We start from the raw sequence: 9114 nt of genomic DNA on the forward strand, positions 1-9114 counted from the left end.
ACTGTGAAATCAATGGATTTGAGGTGTTCTAGGATGATGTCATCATGGAGTTCTTATGAACTTCAAATGTTGGCTTCATTCCACCAAGAACCACTCAAATCTGAAGGATTTCCATAAGATTAAACAACACTTTCGCATAGATCTACACATATTCATGGATAAAAGGATTGAAAGATGGTTTACTAACCTTCTTTCAACTCTTTTACACTCAATACACTCAAAACGATAGAATCGAAGCTCGTTCTGGTCTTCTACTCTCTCTTAGTGATGTGTCAGCTCAAGATCTGAGTTCTATCAAAGAGTCTACCGATTTCGGGTTAAATATGAACAACCGTCTCGAACAGTGGACTGATCGGACTAGGGTGATTCCTGTTCGATCGGGTCACTTGAGTCTTGATGGGGTTTCTGTTGTTTGGCGCGTTGTCATACCGTCTCGAGAAAACTGCAAGACTTTCAAAACAATCAATTGTTAAAGACGATCATTGATGGGGTTTCTGTTGTTTGGCGCGTTGTCATACCGTCTCGAGAAAACTGCAAGACTTTCAAAACAATCAAGTGTTAAAGACGATCAGGTCGTTGGGACAGATTGCTGTCCGATCGGATTGCCATCCCATCCGATCGGACAGCCATCCGATCGGCACACACTTGGTCCCACACTTGACCTTTATTTCAAACTTTTCAAGGTTTTGAATGTCGAACGGATTGCCGTCCGATCGGATTGCCACCCGATCGAACGACCATCCGGCTATGTGATGTTTAGAACTTCAACACTTAAACAAGTTTCAACATGCTCAATGACCAACGGATTGCCATCCGATCGGATTGCCATCCGATCGAGTGACAACCCTGCTGTTAACTTGTTCTCGCTAAGTGCCCTACCAATCGGATCGTTACCCGATCGAGCCGTCGCCCGATCGATCGACCTGAAGAGTAGAGATACTTCTCTATTTTCAAATGCTACAACAAAAACTTTAAAGCCATCATACACAAACTCACCCATCACAAAACGAATGTCAATCCAATAGAATGGCCATTCGATCGGATGACCATCCGAATGAATTGACATCCGATCGAGTGACCATCCGATCGGATTGCCATTCGACGCTCAGTCACATCTCATCGTTAAATGCACTGTTCGACGCTTACGCTATCAATCTGTAATCAGGCTAATCTCAGACGCACTCCCTTCAATCCAACCAAGTTGTATTTACTTGCTGAACACCGACTATGAGTATACTCGGACCCTTTTTATCGCATTTTGGGTGTAACATACGTTCCTATCAATCAAAGTTATCAAAACGAATTATTCCATCAAACTGTTTATCACTTGTGAATAACTGTTATGCATATTTACACGTGATGCTAGTTACATATGTGTTAGGACTTATACTCGCGAGGTCCCGCCTTAACTAGTATAGTACTATAGAACCCGACGTGGTCTAGTTATGATGAATAGCAATCGCAATCGCTGCTCGAGTGACTTAGCTGGTAGTATCTGTCTTATGTGCATGTATGTTGAGGTATCTCGTTTATGTATTTGGTAATTCGCAGCACTTTTATCTATTTACGCTTTGCTATCAAAACTTGTATACTCGCCAATACTTTTGTATTGACGTTGTTTTAACGTATGTTGCAGGTTTAGTCACAGTCTTCAACAAATCAAGCTAGGAAGTCTAGAAACACACCTAAAAATCTAGGTTGTCGGATTGTATTGTTTGGGAGAACATGAAATTCGTGAAAGCTTATGTGATTGTAATTGTTTATTAGTATGGGATAATGAACGCACTAAATATTGTCACAATTTACTTGTTATGGATCCTCTTGAGCAATCTGATTTGCCTAGTGTCGCGCACCGATGATTCCGCCTTCGGTCGGGGTGTGACAATTTAATTTAATGAAAGATTAACAAATGATTGCCCAAATATTTAAACCCAATTTACCATTACCCCCACCATTCGGATTCACCTTGGACCCATACGCTGATTGAATCATCATGACCCATAAGCTCTATTTTATCTGTCACGAACCTCCACCGCCACTTTTTGAGAAAAAAAACTTTGTTAAAAACTTCCTAAGAACCAATCCCAATACATCCTTTCTCTTTCGCGACCATAACTTGTTTCCAATCCCAATACCCCCTTTCCAGTATTCTCATCTTCGATCTCACTTGTAAACCCGGATAAGTAAATGGAACCTTCCCTCGATCACACCCATCACAGAAGCTTGGCCGATCACCTGTTCATACGTACACTCCTATCTCATATAAATTACACTTCATAAGACTAATCTTTAACTCGAACGCTAGATAAAAACAATTTAGAATCCTCACAATGGTTTTAATATTAAGATTTGATCACTCCTAAAAACAAATTACATCATCCGCATAATATAAATGAGAAATAAAGTTACTGCTTTATTTTATCAATTCGAGCTCCTGTAAATAAACCCTCTCAACCGAATCGTGTAACACCACATGCAACCCTACAATTGCGATAATAAAAAGAAATGGAGTTAAATGATCACCTTGACATTATCCACGATACATGTAGAGTTCCATCATCGTGCCCTGATGACGGGGGTAGTTCAAGCTTAATAAACTGGCTAGAATGCAATACAACTTAAATGGTTGAAAGGTAAAAGGGTTTGGAATTGACCAACTGTCGTGAACAACAAAAATCACAAAATAGTGACAGGTCACATCACACTTTATGTGTGAACTCTCCCACTCAGCCGCAAAAGGAGCATGTGGGAGAAGACATCATTTTACCCGCAGGTCCAAAGCCTTTAACCTACGAAAAAGGGCAAGCCCTCAACTACAACCATGGATCACAAGAAAAAGGTTTCCTTTTATGGACATCCCTTCCTCTATAAATGACAACACCTTGTCATTCAGCTGGCCACTCCTGAAATCTCATTTCTTATCTCTAGAACTTGCTCCTTGCATGTTCTATTTTTCACTCACTTTAATACAATCACATTGCACACACACATTCTAGGTTGAATATTCTTCAATCTAGAATTCGAAGCAAGCAATAACAAAGTGATCCAACCCTACGTATTGCATACGTGGGGGGGACCCCATGACATGCGTTAGGCAAACCAAAACCCTTGAACCCTTTTGCCTAACCAGTCCAGTCACTATCCTTGAGTCCTCAATGTTCTCCAAGCATGATAAATATATCCAAAGACCATAAACGAAGATGTTGTCACATAATCTGCACCAACAAAGACCGGTTTGATTATTGGGATACAGAGAGGTGTCACTCTATTGCATTTGTTTTTTGTCTGGTCTTGTGTGTCTATAGTTTCTAGGATATTGTCTGCGGAGGCACCTTTTGAGTGACGAACCTCTGATCGGACCGCTGTCCTGGTTTCGTTGGTCATTATTTTTGTAACTGTTCTGTTTTTTCATCTTTTCACTTCTTGATTGTTTGCTATAGCTGGTGTTGATGCAGTGATTACTACTACTGATACTATGACTTCCACTAGTGCTACTCTGGTTAGCAAAATTGATGCTGGTGACCCTTTGTTTCTACACCCTGGTGATTGTGCTAGTCTGATTATTGTTACTGTAAACTTAAAGGGACAAAAAGTTATACGGTTTAGGCAAACTCAATGAATTTAGCTTTACAAATTAAGAATAAAATTGGGTTTGTTGATTGTTCCTGTCGTAGGTCTACTACTGATGAAGTATTGGGTAGACAGTGGGATAGGTGTAACTCAATTGTTCTTACTTGGATCCTTAATTATGTGTCTGATGAACTGTATCTTGGTCATGTGTACTCAAAGCTAGCTTCTGAGGTGTGGAAGGGTTTAAAGGAAACATAAGATAAAGTTGATGGGTCTGTTCTGTTTAATTTGTATTAGAAGATTAATTCGTTTACACAAAATGGCATGCCTGTTTCTAAGTACCATCATAAGTTGAATTGCAAGTGAAAACAACTTGATCAGTTACTTGCTTTACCTGCTTATACTTGTGATCATCTAAATAATTTAATGATTTTAATCATCTCATTAAACTGATACAATTTTTGATGGGTCATGATATGTCGCAACCCCCGACTCCTGCCCCGGGAGGCGGGCGGCCGCGGCCTACTCAGAGATGGTGGTATCGGTGTTTATAATTAATTTGGCAGCAGAAATTTCATCAGGACCGTATTTAGGAAATATTTTATCAAAGTAAAACACCACATTTTTATAATAATAAATATATTGGGATAAAATCAAGTTTCCATTACAAACATGTTTATATGGATAAACCCTAATTTATTGAAAATAAAACTTCTTTTTTAGTTAGGTAACTTTTATAGCCACTTTTCCCAAGCCTACAGTGTTGTCCAGCTGGCTTCTAATTGGCTTTCACATTATGTTACCTGAAACGCGTTTAAAAACATTTTATCAGCAAGAAATACTGGCGAGTGAATCCCAGTTTAATCAAAACAGGTTTTATCATTTTACAGCGTTGAGGGCAATCCAGCAATTACATTTGTTTACATGGTTGCAGAAATCGGCCTAGGCGGCCGATTAATCGGCGCCTAGGCGCTAGGCGGTCATCTACTGCCTAATTTTGAGCTAGGCGGTCAATTAATCGGTCATGGTCAAAAATCGGTCAAAATCGGTCCTAGGCGGTCAAAAATCAGATTAATCGGACAATATTAGTCGGTCAAAATCGATAAAAATCGGTCCTAGTCGGTTCTAGGCGGTCCTAGGCGGTCAAAATTGGTCAAAATCGGTCAAAATCGAACCATACTATCTGAAACTTGAAGTATTTATGTGAATTTTGAAGTATTATTTTTATATTATTGGGTATATATATATAATTTTGAAAAAATACATATAAAAATCCCATTCCGATTAATCCCGATTAGTCTTGATTAATCCCGATTAATCCCTAGGCTGTACCTCACCGCCCAACTAGCGCCTAGCGCCTTCTACAACATGGTTTGTTTATATCTACTTTAATTACCACCCATGGTACTGTCAATCCTGACTGGGGGTAATGTTACTACTCACAATGTAATAACAAATTTTGTATACAAAACCCCCACATACCGACGATAATTGTAGAATACAAATACTCAATCACTGTTAAATATAAACTAAAACAATTGAGGTTTTGTAAAAACACTTTGTGAAAAGAGGAATCACTCACATTACTATTTTAAGTATTTCCCTTGTGACTTCCTGGTTATAATCTAATAATTTAAACAATGCACACAGGTTAGTATAATAACCCAAAATTTACATTAGTTATACCCTCCCCGAGACAGAACTCCAACGACTGAGTCAGGCCGAGCCTCGACATGCGTTACGGAGCACTAGATTGATCGGGCAGCGTATCAAATACGTAACCGGGGGTTATAATACTTACAACGAGGCAGAGCTTTGCTAATTAGGGGGTATTATACCCAAGTGTTATTTTTGCTATTCAGAATTGAGAGAGAAGTTTGGAATTTGAACGATTTCAACTGAATTCCGATCGATCCTATTTATAGGGCTGTTCAGGGGCTTTCTCGCGCCCCGTGACGGAAACAAGGGGGCCGTCGCGCCCCGCCAGAGCCTGTAGACTAGGCCCTAGCATTGCTGACTTGGGGGTAGCTTTGACACGATGTTGACACGTGGCAGCCTAGGGGGCGGCCTGGTGGCCAAGCTGTCGCTCCCCGCGACAGCCTTGCTTAGCTCTGTCGCGCCCCGCGAGCGATATAAAAAATTGTTTTTATTTAATTTTTTTTAAATTTAAGGTATTTCGGGCCTATTTTTCGTATACGGGGTATATTTTAGGGCGTATAGGGATGTTCTAATAAATTTTTGGGGATGATAAGCTGTGCTTAGACTTAACTTGGTTCCCGTTGCTTTTTGGAAACTAGTCCAAAAATGAGAAGTAAAACGACTATCTCTATCAGAAGCAACTGATTAAGGAATTCCATGTAATGAAACTATTACATTTACATATAACTTGGCTAACTGTTCCATACTGAAAGTTTCCTTCATCGGTAAGAAATGAGCAGACTTGGTTAATCTATCTACAATCACCCAGATTGTATCATTACCCTTTCATGTCTTGGGTAATTTGGTAACAAAATCCATTGTTATTAGTTCTCATTTCCATATTGGCATTTCTAATTGTTGTAATAAACCTGGGGGTTTCTGATGTTCAGCTTTAACTTGTGAACAGGTTAGACACTTGGCAACATAAGCTGCTACATCCTTTTTCATTCCTATCCACCAGAAATTCTTTCTTAAGTCTTGATGCATCTTATCACTTCAAGGATGTATCGTGTACTTAGACTAATGGGCTTCTTCTAAAATTCGGTGGCGTAGGTTTCCTCGTTTGGGTAACCAAATTCTTTTCTTATGGAATCTCCAAATTCCATTTGTTCCTTGTTCTAATTCCTTAATCATTCCTTTCAATTTTTCAGTATCGTCCTTGATTACTGATTCCTGTACTTCTCTAATCTGATTATTTAAATATATCTGCAGATTTAATTTAAGTGAATGTACTCTTTTTGGCTTTTCGTGGTACTTTTGACTTAAAGCATCAGCTACTACATTAGCCTTTCCTGCATGGTACTGGATATTATAATCATAGTCACTAAGAATTTCCATCCAGCGTCCCTGTCTCATATTTAGCTCTTTTTGCCCAAAAACATATCTTAAACTCTTATGATCGGTGAAAATGGTAAACTTACTACCATAAAGGTAATGTCTCCAAATTTTAAAGACAAAAATTATGGCTCCTAACTCTAGATCATGGGTTGTATAATTCTCTTCATGGTTCTTAAGTTATCTTGAGGCATAGGCTATAACTTTTTGACGTTGCATCAACACACATCCATAGCCTAATTTAGAAGCGTCACAATAGACTACAAAGTCTTCAGTTCGTTCCGGTAACGCTAACATGGGTGCGTTGGTTAATCTTTGCTTAAGCATTCTAAAGGCTTCTTCCTGTTTTGGTCCCCATTCGATCTTAACAGATTTACAGGTCAGTTTTGTTAAAGGAATAGCTATTCTAGAAAAATCTCGGATAAATCGTCTATAATAACCGGCCAGTCCTAGAAGACTTCTAACCTCCGTTGGTGTTTCAGGGACTTTCCATTTAGTGATCACCTCGATCTTTGTGGGATCCACATGAATTCCTTCATGATTGACTAAATGTCTAGGAAATTACAATTCTTCTAACCAAAACTCACATTTCGAAAATTTAGCATAAAGCTTTTCTTTTCTCAATAATGTAAGGAGTGCATGCAGATGCGCTGCATGTTCCTCTTTACTCTTAGAGTAAATAAGAATATCATCTATAAAGACAATTATGAATTTATCCAGATATGGTTTACATATTATGTTCATCATGTCCATAAATGCAGCTGGGGCATTGGTTAAACCAAATGGCATGACGGTAAATTCATAATGGCCATACCTTGTTCTAAAAGCGGTTTTAGGAATGTCCTCTTCCTGTACCTTTAATTGATGATATCCTGAGCATAAATCGATCTTGGAAAAGAATTGAGCTCCTTGCAATTGATCAAACAAATCATCAATTCTCGGTAATAGGTACCGATTTTTAATCGTGACTTTGTTCAACTCTCGGTAATCAATACACATACGCATTGACCCGTCCTTTTTCTTGACAAACAAGATCGGTGCTCCCCACGGTGATGAACTAGGCTGTATGAATCTTTTTTCCAAAAGTTCATCTAACTGTTTCTTTAGTTCTTGCATCTCTGCGAGTGCCAAACGGTAAGGTGCCTTGGCAATCGATGCTGTCCCTGGTAGCAGGTGAATTCTGAGTTCGACTTCCCTGTTTGGCGGTAGTCCAAGTAGCACTTCTGGGAAAACATATGAGAATTAAGATACTACGGGAATATCTTTCAATTCCTTTCCTTTAGTGTTAATGATTATAGAAATCATATACACTAGTGATCTTTTTCTTTCATAACTTGCTATTTTCATCATAGAGATGAATTTTGTGGATCGAGTTGGCTTATCTCCTTTAATGGTGATCTTTTCACCCTTTGGTGAATTTACTTGTATTGACTTTTGATCACACAGAATACTGGCTTTACTGGCTATTAACCAATCCATTCCTAATACAATATCAAATCCAGCCAGATTCATTAGGTAAAGATCAGCAACAAAATCATGGTTTATTTATCAGAGTAAAACACCACATTTTTATAATAATAAATATATTGGGATAAACTCAAGTTTCCATTACAAACTTGTTTATAGGGATAAACCCTAATTTATTGAAAATAAAACTTCTTCTTTATTTAGGTAACTTTTATAGCCACTTTTCCCAAGCCTTCAGTGCTGTCCAGCTGGCTTCTAATTGGCTTTCACATTATGTTACCTGAAACGCGTTAAAAAACATTTTATCAGCAAGAAATACTGGCGAGTGAATCCCAGTTTAATCAAAATAGGTTTTATCATTTTACAGCGTTGAGGGCAATCCAGCAATTACATTTGTTTATATCTACTTTAATTACCACCCACGGTACTGTCAATCATGACTGGTGGTATTGTTACTACTCACAGTGTAATAACAAATTTTGTATACAAAACCCCAACATACCGACGATAATTGTAGAATACAAATACTCAATCGCTATTAAATATAAATTAAAACAATTGAGGTTTTGTAAAAACACTGTGTGAAAAGAGGAATCACTCACATTGCTATTTTAGGTATTTCCCTTGACACTTCCTGGTTATAATTTAGTAATTTAAACAATGCACATGCGTTAGTATAATAACCCAAAATTTACATTAGCTATACCTCCCCGAAACAGAACTCCAACGACTGAGTCAGGCAGAGCCTCGACATGCGTTACGGAGTACTAGATCGATCGGGCAGCGTATCTAATACGTAACCGAGGGTTATAATACTTACAACAAGGCAGAGCTTCACTAATTAGCGGGTATTATACCCGAGAATTATTTTTGCTATTCAGAATTGAGAGAGAAGTTTCGAATTTGAACTATTTCAACTGAATGCCGATCGATCCTATTTATAAGGCTGTTCAAAGGCTTTCTCGCGCCCCGCGAAGGAAACAAGGGGGGCCGTCACGCCTCGCCAGAGCCTGTAGACTAGGCCCTAGCATTGCTGACTTGGGG

Source organism: Helianthus annuus, chromosome 15, assembly GCF_002127325.2.
Source record: "Helianthus annuus cultivar XRQ/B chromosome 15, HanXRQr2.0-SUNRISE, whole genome shotgun sequence".
Taxonomy (NCBI): Eukaryota; Viridiplantae; Streptophyta; class Magnoliopsida; order Asterales; family Asteraceae; genus Helianthus; species Helianthus annuus.